The sequence below is a fragment of the Heterodontus francisci genome, chromosome 5 (genome assembly GCF_036365525.1).
Source record: "Heterodontus francisci isolate sHetFra1 chromosome 5, sHetFra1.hap1, whole genome shotgun sequence".
Taxonomy (NCBI): domain Eukaryota; kingdom Metazoa; phylum Chordata; class Chondrichthyes; order Heterodontiformes; family Heterodontidae; genus Heterodontus; species Heterodontus francisci.
In genome coordinates, this window is record NC_090375.1 from 83,160,398 (window position 1) to 83,178,951 (window position 18,554).

The following is an 18,554-nucleotide window of genomic DNA, read 5'->3' on the forward strand; positions in this document are numbered from 1 at the left end:
AGGCACAAATCAGGAGTATGATGGAATACTCTCCACTTGCCTGGATGGGTGCAGCTCCAACAACACTCAAGAAGCTTGACGCCATGCAGGACAAAGCAGCCTGCTTGATTGGCACACCAGCCACGAACATTCACTCCCTCCACCATCGACACACAGTGGTAGCAATGTATGCCATCTATACGATGCACTGCAGCAATGCACCAAGGCTCCTTAGACAGCACCTTCCAAACCCGTGACCTCTACCACCTAGAAGGACAAGGGCAGAAAATGCATGGGAACACCACCACCTGCAAGTTCCCCTTCAAGCCACACACCATTCTAACTTGGAACTATATCGCTGTTCCTTCACAGTTGCTGGGTCAAAATCCTGGAACACCCTTACAGCATTGTGGGTGTACCTACCCCACATGGACTGCGGCAGTTCAAGAAGACAGCTCACCACCACCTTCTCAAGGGCAATTAGGGATGGGAAATAAATGCTGGCCTAACCAGCGATGCCCACATCCCATGAACGAATAAAATATAATGATGGGCCACTGAAAGCAAAATTTACCATCTGATGGTTCCAGTTGAAATATTACTGGATGGCCAATGGTGGTATTCTGCCCGTCCCTCTGACAGGCCCCCAACTTGCACAAGTGCCTGTCACAGATATGTCAATAAATTCTCCTCTCAGTGATCCCAGATAATCTGGCGGGATGAGCAGTAGAGGTAACCGGTATCTGCTCTGCCCTACTAGCTGGTGGTGTGCAACCAAAGAATTTTAAATTTATGACTTTGAACTTGAACTCAAATTATGCCATACTGTAATCCTGGAAATCAAATGTAATTCTATTAACAAAGTGATTCCTGACAACGCTGGCCGCCACTGACGTCACCAGGCTGCGCCGCGGTGTCCACATGAGCAGACGGTCTCCTGCTCTCTGTGCATGCGCTGCGTTTCGGCTTGCCAGGACTGGTTAGCGTATGCGCCGATGACGTCATCGCGTGATGTGTGCATCCTCGGGCAATGCGCCTGGTCGGCCTCTGCGTATGCGCTTTTTGCAACACCAATGGATATTCACGCATGCGTCAACCTTTGGATGCGTCAAGCTTCGGCGCGAGTTTCTGAAAGTAGAAGGAGGAGAGGTTTCGTCGGGCATTTTCTTGCATTTTATCGCAATTATTCAGTTGTTTTGGAGATTTCAGTCTGCTTCATTTTTATTAGAAAGAGGAGATTGCTCCAAGGTAAGTTACTCTGAAAACATTTCATTTGGCTGGGGCACTACATGTGCTCCAGTCCTTGTTGCAAATTGCTCTGAAAACATTTCCATTATCTGGGGCACTGCATGTGCTTCAGTCCACTGCACTGTACTAAATCCTGGAGGGGGGGTGGGGGGTTGGGGGGAGAGGGGGGTGGTGGTTTTGGGGGAGAGGGGGGAGGTAGAGGGGGTGGGGGGTAGAGGGGGGGTGGGGGTGTAGTGGGAGGGAGTTAAATTCAGAAGTTCCTGAAGAGGGGGATGCAAAAGGCAGGGACCAGACAGCTGCAATGCCTGCAGTACAGTTGAGAAGTAGGGGAGAGAGCGGCTGGATGGGGGATCTGTAGCTGGAGGGAATGGCTGGATGGAAGGGGCCGGAAGTGAGAGGCCATAGAGAGCCGTGGGGAGCGAGCAGCCGAAGACATTGGTGTCGCCGGGTGCGGGGACCAGCCGCTACGTCTTTTGCTGCTGCAAGGTTATGGCGCATGTGCAGAAAAACGCACTCCTCCTCCCTCCCCCGCCTCTCTCTGGCCACTCCGCTTCCCCCCTCCCCCCCCCCCGCTGCTCTCTCTGGCTGCGCCGCTCCTCCCCGGCTCGTTTGCTTGCCCACTCCGCGGCCGCTCTGCTCCCCACAGTCCCGCTCTGCTCCCCCCTCCTCCCCAGCCCGCTCTGCATCCCCCCGCCCCCGGCCACGGCCCTGGATCCGGCCCCGGCCCGCTCGTTCACTCTCTCACTCCGGCCATGTGCGTGCTGCCAGGTTGCCTCCATGTGATTATTTCAGCAGCGCTATCTTTAGACCTGGCAGCTGCCTAAAGTCGCAGACTGTAATATTTTAGTGGCACATGCTGCATTTGCGCATGTGCCTCAGCAGCTCCACCTAGCGGTAGCGTTGTCAGCAAATGCAGCCTTCTATTAAAGCATCAAAGAACAAAGAACAAAGATAATTACAGCACAGGAACAGGCCCTTCGGCCCTCCAAGCCTGCGCCGATCCAGATCCTCTCTAAACATGTCGCCTATTTTCTAAGCTTCTGTATCTCTTTTCTTCCTGCCCATTCATGTATCTGTCTAGATACATCTTAAAAGACTCCATCGTGCCCGCATCTACCACCTCCGCTGGCAATGCGTTCCAGGTGCCCACCACCCTCTGCGTAAAGAACTTTCCACGCATATCCCCCCTAAACTTTTCCCCTTTCACTTTGAACTCGTGTCCTCTAGTAATTGAAACCCCCGCTCTGGGAAAAAGCTTCTTGCTATCCACCCTGTCTATACCTCTCATGATTTTGTACACCTCAATCAGGTCCCCCCTCAACCTCCGTCTTTCTAATGAAAATAATCCTAATCTACTCAACCTCTCTTCATAGCTAGCGCCCTCCATACCAGGCAACATCCTGGTGAACCTCCTCTGCACCCTTTCCAAAGCATCCACATCCTTTTGATAATGTGGCGACCAGAACTGTACGCAGTATTCCAAATGTGGCCGAACCAAAGTCCTATACAACTGTAACATGACCTGCCAACTCTTGTACTCAATGCCCCGTCCGATGAAGGAAAGCATGCCGTATGCCTTCTTGACCACTCTATTTACTTGCGTTGCCACCTTCAGGGAACAGTGGACCTGAACACCCAAATCTCTCTGGACATCAATTTTCCCCAGGACTTTTCCATTTACTGTATAGTTCACTCTTGAATTGGATCTTCCAAAATGCATCACCTCGCATTTGCCCTGATTGAACTCCATCTGCCATTTCTCTGCCCAACTCTCCAATCTATCTATATTCTGCTGTATTCTCTGACAGTCCCCTTCACTATCTGCTACTCCACCATCGTTAAGAGAAAGCTAACTGATACTGATATACAGTCCTCACCACTTATACCATCTGTGCTTATCCAGGACAGCTGCCTATGGTGGGCAAATGGTGCTAAACATTTATCGTGACCATAAGCATCAATTACAAAGGCACCTCTTAAAATGCATTCATATTTCCTGATGTAAAGGCAGAGATGAGGAGAATTCTTTTCTCTCAGAGAGTTGCGAGTCTTTGGAACTCTTTTCCTCAAAAGGCGGTAGAAGCAGAGTTTTTGAATATTTTTAAGGCAAAGGTAGATAGATTCTTGAAAGTAAGGAGGTAAAAGGTTATTGGGGGTAGATGGGAATGTGGAGTTGAGGTTACAATCAGATTAGCCAAGATCTTAATGAATGGCGGAGTAGGCTCGAGCGGCTGAGTGGCCTACTCCTGCTCCTAATTCATATGTTGTATTTTCATATTCTAGACCTAGACATGGGCATAGGGTTGGATTCTGTGGTGCCAGCAGATCTCCCAGCACCTGGCTGAAAAGGCGGGGGGGCCCTGCCTCAGCCTTTCCGAGCCCCTCGGCGCGATCTTACATTGTTCCCGCACTTAAGTGCCTGCGCAGGGATCCTTGTCCCATTAAAGACAGGGATCCTGCTTTCAAGAACTGTTGGCCAATCACAGGCCCGGCAGTTTAGTAGTATCAGCAGCGCCACCGGCCAGTACTGCAGAGGCCTCAAACCCAGGCCCAGTGCTGGAGACCCGGATCAGAGGCAGGTGAGGTGAGGTCGCCAGGGCCAGTACGGCAGGCCCCGGCAAGGGCAGATGGGCATGAATTGCAAGGGAAGGAGAGGTCCAGGAAGGTGGAGTTTTTCCCGGCAGGGGCCCTACGTGAGCCACAGAATGTCCAAGGAGGAGGGAAACCCCCTCCGCCCCCCACACCTGCACAAGTCTGTGGCGGGGAGAAGAAGCCCTTAAGTGGTCATTAATAGGCCACTTAAGGGCCTCAATTGGCCTCTTGCTGGGAAGGCCATCGTCGGCCCATCCTGCCCCCAACAAAATTGTTTGGCGACAGGGAGGTGACAGGCCCTCCACTCACCCTGCCTTCCATCGCAATTCCATGGGTCCCCCCACCCCCCATCCCCCGCCTCTGAATCTATCTCATGGGGGTCCATAAAATCCAGCCCATAGAGTCATTTACCGACACACAGGTAGGCCATTTGGCCTATTGAATCAGTCGGCTCTTCGAAGAGCAATCCAGTCAGTCCCATTCCCCTGCTCTTCATTGTAACCCTACAAGTTTATGGCGTTCAAGGCCCATCCAATCTCCTTTTGCAATCATTGATTGTCTCTGATTTCACTACCTTCTTGACCTGCATGCACTTTTAATTCCAGCATTCAAGTTGCTTGACTTTAGGGAGGCCAAGGACAAGGAAACACCCAGCGTGGGGATTTCCTCTCTCCAGCCTGTCCTGTCCTGTTTCAGATGGAATGAGATGCTACACCAAACAGGCCCTGACTGAAATTCATGACCTGAGCCAGGACCTAGCAGATCCAAGTCCTGGCCAATCTTTCCCCTTCTCTGCTGCATTCCCAACTGACTTGGGCCAGAAGTGCATTACTGGGACTATGTAACTTTATGGCCACGCTATCAGTATCAAAGCTGAATCTTGATGACTTAAACAGAAAAGCTTATAACTCCTACGTGAGTAACTAGCTAGTAATGTTAACCATTTCTACTCTTCTCCCTGAATCGCTGGAATCATTTCTGGGATGTCTTGGCAGTGTAGTCTATCCCCACTACTGAGGTTTACTCTGGGTATCAACGACTCAAGACTACCAAATTACTGTTCACACATAGCACGTTTATTCAATGTTTCAAAATCCTATCTTCAACAGAGATTATACTCACAAGTCCACATAAGCTAGGTTACTTAGGTTTATCCAAGAGTCGGAACGGAGCAGTTGATCAGTCCTCCCCTTCTCAAGTAGTCGATCAGACTACTTAGTCCTGAGCTAGCTAGCCAGCACTTTGGAGCATGCTTTCTTATACCCTGTTTTCTGCATGCTACCTGCGTGATCAGCTCGATATGGGCCGGACCTGACTACCCGATGCACAGTGATTGGTTGGTCAGCTGTTGCTAACGCCGTGGGTGCGCTACATCAACCACAGTTGGTCAACCTTTCAGTGTTTTTAACATTTGCTTATTTTTGGTCGCCTCAACCCTCAAGTTTCAAACACATTGCATAGCTAGTTCATTAGTACATTACCTTCTCCGCCGACCTCCGGTCTCCAACTAACCAGCCCACATGGCGCATCTGTTACAAATTTAGCAGCAAGTTAGACATGCCTTCATCAGACCTTGCAGGTGTTAGTACATCCACTTCCCCTTCAGCAGTTCAGTTGCACCACATTGCTGTCTCATCACATATCCTATGTCCCTGCTGTGGACTTGTTTATCACTTTTAGCCGCGCACACTACTTTTGGCACATACCAGGTTACATACAGTTCACAGTTTGGATGGTGGTCGCCTACAGAGCTCCACCCTTTAAACCTTACCTGGCCCCTTCAGGGTCCAGTTAAGTTTAGATAAAACCTTCCAACTCCTGATCCTCCAACCTCCCCCGAGGAGTCCCTTCTTGGAAAACCTCTCCTATAAGAGCTTGCTTTTCCCATTTCTTAGTTCGTCGCTTTAGCTGACAGAGGATGAGGAGGCAAAGCAACACCACAAGCTGAGCTACAATCAGAACATGTGAGAATATTCTGATCCAGGGTGAACTTGCATCTTCATTCCCCAGTCCCACAGGTCCTCCCACCAGGTGGTCACCTGTATTTTCTCAATGTCCTGTTGCACTTGCCCACTCCTTTGCTGGAGGATGTAATAAATCTTATGCATTCGGTCCAGCCCTTGTTTAACCTCCATCATATGCTCTAGCAATGGGGGTATGGGGTATGAGAATTGACTTACATACAGTTCCTGATTGTCCCTCAAACTTTCAGTGGCACTGAGGACCACTACCTCTCGCCTGTGTATATCCACCAGTTCCACCTGGCCTATCCTTGAGGGAAGCATTGGGGTAAAACATACTGTACTATTCTCTAGGGGTCACAGTGTCCTACTGTGCCAGAATGATGTCTGGGAGGTAGTCACACAATATTTCCCTTACTCATGTAAGCCAACCGAGTTGGACTCATAACTGCTGATACTGCCTTCATAGTGCAGTTAACTGTTGCATTGAAACCACAGAATGCTTCCTCAGTGGCATAGAAAGGATGTGAATACACTATAGTCGATTCCCCCATACAACATCCTCTCAATGACGCTCCCAGCATTACTTTCCTAGAGCGGACCGCATCAGGGTGAATGTGATGATACACAACATGGTGTCCTTCTCTCATTACTCCAATGTTCATCCTTCGGTGCATGATTCACAGTAATAATAGGTATTGCCAGTACCATTCCCAATAACATTCCCCCCTTTTCAATACAGTTAGTATTAGTAGCATACACATGTTAATCCCCTGAGTTGGCAACCGGTCAGATAGGTGGGTTTCAAAACCAGATTCTTAACCTGATCATTACTGATCCAGAGGGGTACCTCTCCTTGGTGAATTTACCTCAGGTTTTCCCAGGCCTGTTCGATAACCCAACTACCATAGGTAGAGCAGGTGTCGTTCTTAGTTGCTCTCTTTCCTGATTCCTCCACTTCCCTGGACAATTTATTGATTGTTTTTGCATGATCCTCCACGGTGGGCACCAACACTTTAACCCATTTGGTCAATCTTTAGGCATTCTGGAACCCATTTGTTTGGATCTTTTGTCCATCCCTTAGAATTTCTTTCAGCTGAGCACTGAGGGTCCTAACCTTTTTGGTCCAAATTGGCTATGCCGAGGGTGTTTACTATTCCTGTCCCAGTATTAAAACCTGTTATTACATCATTCACCAATCCTCTTTTATTCCTTCTCAAATTTTTACCCAAGACCCTTGTCTTGGCCAGGTCACACGTCTCCAAGCCCAGTCTCTCTCTGAAGCTCTGGCCTGGGATCCCTGTGCCTGGGTTTCCTGTTTGATCACTCACTTCACCAATCTTTCATATATTATTCCAGTCAGATTTGAACACCACAGGGGTAATCCCAAATCAGAGATGTTTAGGACTATGGGTACCAACTCATGGTGTACGTTATCATACAAAACTTTATTTGTTTTTGTCAACACCAGTCCATTCTTTGGTCCAGGGCTTAATGCTGGGCAAGGGGAATCCGTTAATTGCTTCCGCAATGTTTTGCCTTTATTCATTCTTGCCGATACACGACACTATTATCGGAGTTTCCCCTCCTGTTCTGGGGAGGGTCAACACACCCCCTGGTCTCACGCACTTAAATCGGACCTTACAGTCACTACAGTCACTCTCACTGCAGGGCTCTCTCACAGAGAGCAGGAGTGGGTATTCGTCCTCGGAGGGGCCCTCGATCTTGTTTCCCTCCAGACACTCGACACATACAAATTGCCCTATGGTGATATTCACAACAATCGTACTGGTTGTGCCCATATTTCCTTGGTAGTTGCCATCTTTCTTTATGACATCTGAGCCTTTGTTACTACAGCAATTTTCTTTGCGCTTGAAAAGTACTGGACTTCCGCCTATCCCCAATCCCAGTAGTATCAGTATGATGAGTAGCATTCTACAAGATATAATAGGCCTCTCCAGTCATCACTGGTCAGCTGTGATTAATTCTGCAAGACAAAATATTACACATTGCTAAGGCTCTTTTACTCAAAGGCCTTGCCAGAGGGGTTAGAAATCCATAAAGAATTCAGCTCAGTGCTGTGGCTTTCACCGTTTCCGGTTACTTCGACGGGACTGAAAGGTTGGAGGGCCATCCTCCCCACAATCAGATTGTCACCGACCTCGCCGTCACCCTCGTCGGTCCCAATGAGGTATCAGAGGGGTGTCCTCTTCCAACCCTTCTGAGTCATCATCATTGTCATCCTCGTCCCAAACTAATGGGCTTATCGAGGAGTCGGGTTCCTTTCAGGGTGTGCTACTAGCCACCTTTCCTGTCTCATGGGTTGGCAGATGCACTTTCTTCATTTGGTTAATGTGGAACCATTGAACACGTTTGGGCAATTGGATGGCATAAACCATAGGACTGGCCTTGTCCACAATGTGGTATGGGCCTTTATACATGGGTTCAATTACTCCCACCCTTGCATAGTTTCTTACCATGACCTGGTCCCCATTGTCCCATTCTTGGGACTTGACCAGGATCAGCAGTAGTTTGTTCTGCTGATGCTTCATCCTGATATTACTAGCTGCACCTTCATGCAACAATTGCAATTGTTTCCACAGATCTCGGGTGAATTTATGTTTCGTTACCTCCTGGGCCTGCTGTTCTGTCAGTGTGGGTATCAACAGGTGGGTGGGGGTACGCTTGGGCCTCCCTGTCACTAATTCATGGGGGGGATACCCTGTTCCTTTGGACTTCTGTCCTCTGATATGCAAGAGGACTAGGGGCAGTACCTCATCCCATCGCTGGGACCGTCCCTCCAAATCTTTCTGCAAAGCGGTTTTAATGGTTCTGTTCATCCATCCCGGTGACTGGGGGTTGTGTGACACATGCCATTTGCCCTCTATCCCCAGCAATTTTAGAGTTACCTGCATCACCTGTCCGGTGAAGTGACTTCCCTGATCTGATTCCACTGTATCAAGAAATCCCCAGCTTGAGAACACCACCTTGACCAGAGTCCTAGCAGTCCACAAAGCTGTGGCTGACTTATAGGGGCAAGCCTCCACCCATTTAGTGAAATTGTTCACTAATGCCAGGATGTGCATATTCCCCCTTTTGGTGTGGGTAAGGGTCCGGTAAAATCCACCTGGATTGACTGCCAGGGTCCCTCCACCCTTCGGGTCACTTCCAATTCTGCCTTCCTTTTCTGGGGATCTGGGTTATTCGCCAGGCATACCAAACATATAACCCTTCACATCTGATCTCATCACAGGCCACCATCCTACTTGTTTAATACGTTCCCATGTTCCCTCACCTCTGGGATGCCCCGTGACAGGGCCTCCATGGCTTAACTGCATCACTTCTTGTCGGTACCCTTCGGGCACCACCCAATTGTCTCCCTTTAATAACATGTCTTTCCTCACAATTATGTCACTAGTCTGCCATGGTGACACATTCTTTCCCTTCTTGCTTTGCCCTGATGATAGCCTTCAAAACTGGATCCTTATGTTGAGCCTCCTTGTGATCGGGGGTAGGGGCCTCTTGTCGGCCCATTATGGCCACCACCATTCCGGATTCATAGGGGTCCCAGGGACTACCCTTTTTGGCTCCCTCTTTTGCCAGTTCATCAGTCCTTCTGTTTCCTTCCCTATCATCAGATTCACTATCACTAGTGTCCACCACTCCTCCCATTGCACATACTATGCCCTCAGTTTGTTTCAGCGCCTCCCTCAATTTGCACACCTTTTCCTGGCAAGGACCATGACTTCCCTCTTGATACTGACTACTCTGTTTCTCCTTAACCAGGCACTCATATGTAACCTTTCGGTCGGCGCACTGTCCCTCGGCCTCTTCTGCCCTGAAGCATTGAGTGTGTGCTTCCTCAGTCCAGGAGTCACTCTGACTCTCAACAAACTGTAGTTGGCTACACCACTTTTCCTTTTCAACCTCATGCTTTTCTCAATCCTCCTTGCGACCTTGTTGCTCCTCTTATAATTCTTTTTGTAATCTATTCACTACTGCTTCTCTCTCCTCTAACTTCTGTCTTAACGTCTGCATCTCCTCCTGGTCATTTTGTTTCTTTTGCCGATAAAACATCAGCCAGATGGCCCTTTCTATGGCTGACTTCCGAGTGGACCCTTCTGTCCAGTCGACCGCCTCCTGTACCAGGCCCTCACTTCGGAGGATGGTCTGCACCCATCGCTCCTTGAGGGGCAACCTTTTCCCTATGTAACCTTATACTAACATGTAATTTCTTTACCTTCAACCTGCTGGCTGGCTCGCCAATTAATCTGTAGTCTATCCCCACTACTGGTGCAGAGGTTTGCTCTGGGTATCAACAACTCAAGACTCGCAAATTATTGTTCACACATAGCATGTTTATTCAGCATTCCAAAATCTTCAATAGGGATCATACTCACGTGTCTACGTAAGCTAGGTTACATAGGTTCGTCCAAGAGTCGGAACAGAGCAGGTGATCAGTCCTCCCCTTTCAATTCTCTAAGTAGTTGATCAGACTACTTTGTCCTGAGCTAGCTAGCCAGCACTTCGGAGCACATTTTCTTCAACTCTGTTTCGTGCATGCTGCCTGCGTGATCAGCTCGGAATGGGCCGGACCTGACTACCTGATGTACAGTGATTGGTTGGTCAGGTGTTGCTAACACTGCAGGTGTGCTACGTCAGGCACAGTTGGTTAACCTTTCACCGGTTTTGACATCTGCTTATTTTTGGTAGCCTCATCCCTCAAGTTTCAACCACATTGCATAGCTATTTCTCTGTTCTCCAGCTCTTGTCTGATAACAAGGTATTACTTCACTCTACTGACCCCCTGTCTCCAAGCAAAGAGCCCACATGGCACGTCTGTTACAAATTTAGCAGTAAGTTAGACATGTCTTCATCAGACCTTGCATGTGTTAGTACATCCACTTCCCCTTCAGCTGTTCAGTTACACCACATTTGGTGTCTCATCACATATTCTACATCGCTGCTGTGGACTTGTTTACCACTTTTAGCTGCGCACACTACTTTCCCCACATACCAGGTTACATACAGTTCACGGGTTGGATGGTGTTCACCTACAGCAGTGAACCACTGTCATTTCTAATTCCTTATCTAAACTGACATGTTCTTTCTATGAATTTTTATATGTCACTTCTCTTAGAGCTTAGGTCTTATGCCATAACAATTTAGATTCTAAGCATTCTTGGTATTCAGGAAGTCAAGCAAGAAGGACAGATCTGACTGTACTAAGCTATGCTGAAGTCCTGTATATTAGAGGACCATAACGACTGTTAATGAGACTTAACAAGTCTGTGTGAGACCTATTTCTGAGTCAGTCTGAGAATGAGTCATTGGTTATACAATTGGGCTCCATAGCACAAGCCCCAACGGCTAATAGTGGCTTCCAGTCACCTCTAACTGACAGGGCACTAGCACGTGGGTGCTTGCACGTGCCTAAAGCCTGCAGCGTGGGCAGATTGTGACATCAATCAGCTTCTTTGGTTGATTTGTCGCACTTTTTGCCAAGTTGGACTGTGCAGGCTCAGTTAACACCCTCTGCTATTCACTCACAGCTGAACAAGGGACCACCCCCCCCCCCCCCACTAGCTTTATTTAAAGGGCCATCCATTCAACTTGCAGGGGAAGTTCTTTTGACACTTTTGCTCTTGCAAAGCTTGTGAGAGTAATGTGGTGTGTTTTTAGTTTTAGTTTTAGCGATACAGCACTGAAACAGGCCCTTCGGCCCACCGAGTCTGTGCCGACCATCAACCACCCATTTATACTAATCCTACACTAATTCCATATTCCTACCACATCCCCACCTGTCCCTATATTTCTCCACCACCTACCTATACTAGGGGCAATTTATAATGACCAATTAACCTATCAACCAGCAAGTCTTTGGCATGTGGGAGGAAACCGGAGCACCCGGAGATAACCCACACAGACACAGGGAGAACTTGCAAACTCCACACAGGCAGTACCCAGAATTGAACCCTGGTCGCTGGAGCTGTGAGGCTGCGGTGCTAACCATTGTGCCCCTGTGTTCTTGGAGGAGTTTTGGTAACTTGTTAGATTTTGAAGTCAGTTTTCCTTCATCCTGACAGGGAGGTGAGTGGAGTTATGGGGGCTGTAATTACAGTCCCTCCTGGGTTACAACATGATAAGGACGTGGAGCACAGGCTGCAGAGAGGGGAAGCTGTACGTAGAGGGAGAAGGAGGAGGGCTGTCAATAATAGGCCTACAAGGTAGTGATTTAAGACTATTTTGAAAATGCATTGTACATTTTTTACACTTGAGGCTGCTGTACAACACACATGAGCTATCAAAGGGAAAGTGGAAGTAAAAAAAGAGAATAAAGAAGAATCCATTGTTTCAATCAGCATGCTATCTCTGTCTCACATTTCTTATTAAACCCAGCTAAACCTGACCCCATTCCCAAGAACACCATAATGATGACGAGGTAAATAAAAAACGGATGGTGAAAAACAGGAAACATTGTTTTGAGGTATGAAATTTTGGAAGGTTTTTGTTTTCTCTCTGAAGACAGCATTTTAATTTGGAGATTGTGTTAGAAACACACAGAAATCTTGTACAGTGTATACACACACAAGAATAACCATCCAATCAATAAAAAATTATCTTGAATCATTACAGAGAAGTTTCCTCTGAAAGGAGCGTGATCTGGATCCTTGATCAATATGCATTGTCTATGCCTAACCTGCCACCTTTTGATGTGCATTCAGAGCCATCATCTATATCCCCACAAGGGTAAAAGTGGGTGTGAAGTTTCAGAGGCGCAATGGCAGAAGGAAAAAGGCCTTACTTATCCACAATGGAGGTGAAGAATTAGAAGATATCTTTGAGAAACTTACACTTGAGAAAAATGACTACAACTCAGCAAAAAATGCACTGACAACCTACTTCATGCCAAGAGAAACACCATATAAGAAGCTATTGTCTTCCCTTGCATTAAGCAAGAAACAAACTAGACAATTGGCCAATATTGCACACAATTGAGGCAATTAGCAACCAAATGTGACTTCAGTGATGTTGAACACGTTGAACAGGAAATCAAAGCACAAATAATTGAAAGTTGTCCCTCTCATCAACAATGTCGAAAAGCACTTGAGAAAGTTAGACAGCATTCAGAGCTGTTGGAGGTCATTAGATCACTGTCGCTCTCAGAGCTGCTGAAATTGAGGCCGCTAACAGTAACTACCACACTCCAATTTCAATTCCTGTGAACACTATTCACCGATCACGGGCCAGGAAACTAACTGCAAAGCCACAAAAGCTGTCTCACAAACAGAGTTGCGACTTGTCCAAAGAATGTTTCCACTGTGGCAGTGCTTACCCACACTGGACAGAGTGTCCTGCTACTAGTAAACAGTGCAAAGCCTATGGAAAACCCAACCAATCTGCTCGTGTTTGGCACTCATCAGCAAAATCAACATCTCAGACCAATACCAACAAAAGGGTGCCATATGTGCGTATCACAGCAAAAAGGTGAAAGAATGTAGTCAATGTAGAGGCAGATGACCTTGAACATACTTTTGTCCTCTCTCTCAGACACAACAAACAGCCATGTGTGACAGTGACCACTGACTGCTCAGACGTAGATGCAGGAGCATCTGTCAATGTCATGGGAGACAAAACATTCAACAACCTTCAGGATTGCCCATTCTCTACAAACCAGGGAATACAAAAATTTACCCTTCGGACAGTGAAAAACTGCTGAAAATCCTCAGAACTTTTTAAATGCCAGTCTCATTCAAATACACGAGAACAAAAGCTCTGTTCTATGTTATGTCTGGTGACTATGACACCCTTATCGGTTTCCACAAAGCAACAGATCTGCACATGATTGCAGTCATATATGTGGTTCCTACGCATAACAAAAACATTTTCGAATTGTATGCTGATCACTTTACTGGTATCGGAAAACTGAAAGGTGTTACATACAAGCTGCATGTAGACCCGAATGTGCCTCTGGTTGCGCATGAACGGCAACGAATACCATTTCATGTCAGGAAACAGACAGAGAAGGAACGTCAACACCTACTTGACCTTGACGTTATTGAGAAAGTTAGGGATGAGCCTACCCCCTTGGGTCTCACCCAAGCAAGTCATCAAGAAACCCAAGAGCGAGAACCAGATAGAATCTACGTTGATATGTGATCACCAGACTAAGCCTGCAATCAATGACATCATAAAGAAAGTGAATGGTGCTAAACACTTCGCTCAACTTGATCTCAATGCTGGGCACCATCAAATCAAGCTTGCAGAAGAATCGAGATATCTTACCGTATTCTCTACTCACATTAGACTTTCTTGATACAACTTTGGAGTCAACTCAGCAGCTGAGGTATTTCAGCATTTGATTCAGTCTGCACTGCAAGGACTGGAAGATACACTGAACGTCAGTGATAACATTCTCATCTACGGTTGCACTAAAAGTGAACTTGAGACATGCCTACAAGCATGCCTACAACATCTCAGAGAATATAACTTCACCTTGAGCAAAGATAAGTGCTTGTTCAATGAAAGCAAAATTAAATTCTTTGGTCATGTGTTCAGTTGTGAAGGAGTATTACCTGATCCATGGAAAGTTGAAGCCATGCAAACGCTTCATTACTACGCTATCTGCCCCCTTACGTGATCTGACAAAGAAGACAACCTAGTAGAAATGGACTAAGTCATACAAAGAGGGGGTACCCCAGATCAAATGACTATTGTCAGCAAGTTGCACAAAGGCCTACTTCGACCCTGAGAAAACCACCCAGCTACTCGTGGATGCAAGCCTGGTTGGCATAGAGGCAGTTCTCATTCAGGAAGACAAGACAGGTAACCCATCAATCATTGTGATGGCAAGTAGATCGCTAATCCCTGTAGAGCAACGTTATTCGCAAACAGAGAGGAACTCTCAATCACATGGGGTATCTTACGCTTTCCTCTCTACTTATATGGAAGCAGGTTTAAAGTAATAGCTCATCAGTGACTACGAGTGAGCTTGTTCAACAATCCACATAGCAAACCATCCACTGGAATAGAACTTTTGTTACTCAAACTACAAGAGTACGTGTTTCGGGTTGAGTATCAGCCAGGCAAGCTCACCCCAGTGGACTACCTTTCATGACATCCACTGCTGACAGTCAGTGTTATATATGTATATATTGTTATACTATCTGTAAAGTGTTAGGAACTAATTAGCTGCACTAGTTGTTATATGTAAGTGTTCCAGTAGGGGGCCACATTCACGGTTGCACTGGGGAGTCATGTTATATGTAACATAAGAATCAGGTTCTACAGTGCAAAGCATGGTGCTGTAATAAACCAGACTGACTCCAGCCTTTTCCAAGATTAAAGTGTGATTCTTTCCAACATCTGGGAACCAGAAACAACATAAAGACAAAACATGGTGGCAGTAAGTGTCTGTGATAAACCTACAACATTTTTAAAAGCATCAGATTGAGAAAAGTGACCCAAATTAGTGCCAGAGAGAGAGAGACAGAAAAACTGAGTGACTCATGCGAAAACTCTAAAAAAAAAGATCAAAATGTCAGCCGGGACAGGAATGAATACACTGCTATGGCCCATCATGAATTAGGGAGCCGATGATGTCATAGAGGCATTTAAGAAGTTTAAACAAAAATGCAAGTTGGCATTCAACAGTTTCCTAAAAGGCACGAGTGAAGAGGAGAGGGACAGCTATATCCTTGTGTGGGTTGGAGATAAAGAATTAAATTTATTTAACAGCTGGGACCTAAGTGAAGAGGACAGCAGAAACCTAGACAAAATTTTTGAAAGATTCAGCACCCATCTCCAGCCAAAATCAAATTATTGGATATACCGATATGAATTTCAAGGCCTCAGACATAAACAAGGTGAGCCTATTGACAATTTTGTAGCAAGATTGAAAAATGCAGCCAGAAAATGTAAATTTAAGGGCACAGATGAACGGCTGATAGATCAGTTCATTTGGGGTTCTGCACATCCTGAAGTACAGAAAGCTCTAATCGGACTGGATAAGCTCACAATATCGCTGGCTACAGACACTGCCAGAACACATGAAGCCACGAGCAGGCAGATGAAACCTCTGACCTCCCAAATGGCTAGACTTCAGTTAAGCCAAGAGACAGGCAGCAGGGTTGATGCAGTGAAACAACAACTAAAGAATGTACACCAAACAGAGAGAAAGACGTGCAGGAGCTGTGGACGACCACATGAATTGACAGAAAGAAGGAAATGTCCCGCGTATTGATCAATCTGCAGAGCTTGCAGAAAGACCAATCACTGGGAAAAGATGTGCAGAACAAGGCAAGAAGGTGGTAGACGAGTCATCACAGCCAGAGTAACAGGGCGAAGGAACAGTGAAAGAAAGAAAAACATCCATACCCTGGAAGATGACGATGGGTTTGAGAACATGATAGACAAAGGACACATAGAATTGGATGAAATATGTGGATGTGACAGTTCCCAGAGAAAAGAAATTCACACAACCATTCAGATCAGGAAGAGGCTGAGAAATAAGCCCACAACTGAAGGTGGAGATTGATACTGGAGCACAAAGAGTAACATTATCCCACTCAGACTATACCAATAGATCTTTCCTGAAAATTTGGAGAAAAATGGTTATCTAAATGGTTGCTCTGAAACCAAACAACATCATGCTAACAGCATACGGGGGAACTGAGATTCGACAGCTAGGAACAACCCAAATCAGGGAGACACACATAGGAAAAGATGTTAACTGTATGTTCTATGTCACAGGAACAGATGGTCCAGCTATCCTGGGGTTCAGCAGTTGTGCAGAGCTGCAGATTATCTCAGTAAATCATGAGGTGAAGAAGGTGACACTGAGGGTTGAAGACAGTACACCCGTTGAAAATTGCCCTCCGATAAGAAACAAAGAAAATCTGGTATAAATGTACCCAAAGTGTTTTGATGAGACAGTTGGATGCTTCGAAGATTTTGAGCATCACATCACTATTGACCTGGCTATGAAACCAATGATTCATCCCCCATGTAAAGTACCAGTAGAACTAAAAGGAAAGCTTGAAAGAGAGCTCCAAGAAATGGAAGAAAAGAAGGTGATTGCCAGAGTCACAGTCGACAGATTGGATAAATTCCATCGTGGTGAGAGAGAAGCCAAATGGACGGCTATGAATTTGCCTAGATCCCAAAGATCTTAACCAAGCAATAAAGAGGGATCACTACCCTACTCCAACATTGGAAGAAGTCACACCAACACTGGCAGGGGCAAAAGTTTTCAGCAAGCTTGATGCCAGAAATAGCTACTGGAATGTGAAACTGGATGCAGAATCTTCACTGTTGACAACATTCAACACACCCTTTGGGCAGTACAAATTCCTGCGTCTGCCCTTTGGCCTCAAAGTGAGCCAAGATGTGTTCTAACAGAAAGTAGATGAGACATACGGGGGATGCAAAGGAGCAGTCGGCATAGCTGATGATATTCAGATATATGGTGTAGATGGAACAGATCATGACAACCATCTACATGAAGCCATGGAGAGAACCAGGAAAGCTGGGATTCAGCTAAGCGCAGACAAATGCATTGTGAAAGTGACAGAATGCCAGTTCTTCGGAATGGTGTACACACCTGACGGAGTTAAGCCAAGTCCTGAAAGAATCTCAGCCATCTCGGGGATGGAAGCCCCAAGAGATAAGAGAGAGTTGTGAAGTTTCCTTGGTTTGATACAATACATGAGCTCCTTTATTCCACACGTCGGAACACATGGCAAACCTACGGGAACTGATGAAAGAAGATGTAGAGTACCACTGGTCAGAGTCACATGACAGGAGTTTCAACAAACTCAAAAAGGTAGTATGCAAGGAGACAAGTCTGTCATACTACAATAGAAAGAAACCTGTCACTCTACAAGTAGATGCTTCCACAAAAGGACTGGGAGCAGCCCTGGTTCAAGAGGGAAAGCCAATAGCATTTGCATGCAAAGCTCTGACATCAGCCGAGACAAGATATGCCAACATAGAGAGAGAGCTTTTGGCAGTCATGTATGGATGTGAGAAGTTCCACACATATCTCTATGGGAGGAAGTTCACAGTGGAGAGTGATCATCGTCCACTGGAGCAGATCTACAAGAAAAATCTATTTAAAGTACCAGCAAGACTGCAGAGGTTACTCTCGAGGCTTCAGAGTTATGATTTCACTCTGAAATATAAGCCAGGAAGAGAAATAGTGCTGGCAGACACCCTATCTCAGTTGTCACCACAGGAGAAACATGAGATAGGAGATCTAGGCATAAAGATTCATCACCTAGTAAACAATACACCACCGAACCTGGGTCAAATTTGAGATACCAGGAAAGATGAGGAATTACAAATGCTATCTCAGCAAGTGATCCAGGGATGGCCTGATAGGATACAGCACACACAGCCAGCAATGTGGCAGAACTGGTCTATCAGAGATGACATCAAACTAGAAGATGGTGTTTGGTTGTCTGGATCCAGAATAATCAAACCCAAAACAATGCAGGAAGAACTTCTCCAAAAGACACACAAAGGCCATATGGGAATGGAGAAGTGTAAGCTCAGAGCCAAATCAGCTGTGTACTGGATAGGCATATACAAAAATATTGAAAATATGGTATCTACATGAAATGTATGCCAGAAGTACAGAAACTCACAGCAGAAAGAGGAGATGATAGCTACTGAAGTATCACCCAGACCATGGCATACTGTAGGAGTCAATTTATTCACACATAATCGAGAATGGAATCTCATAGTTGCAGACTACTACTCAAAATTCCCTTT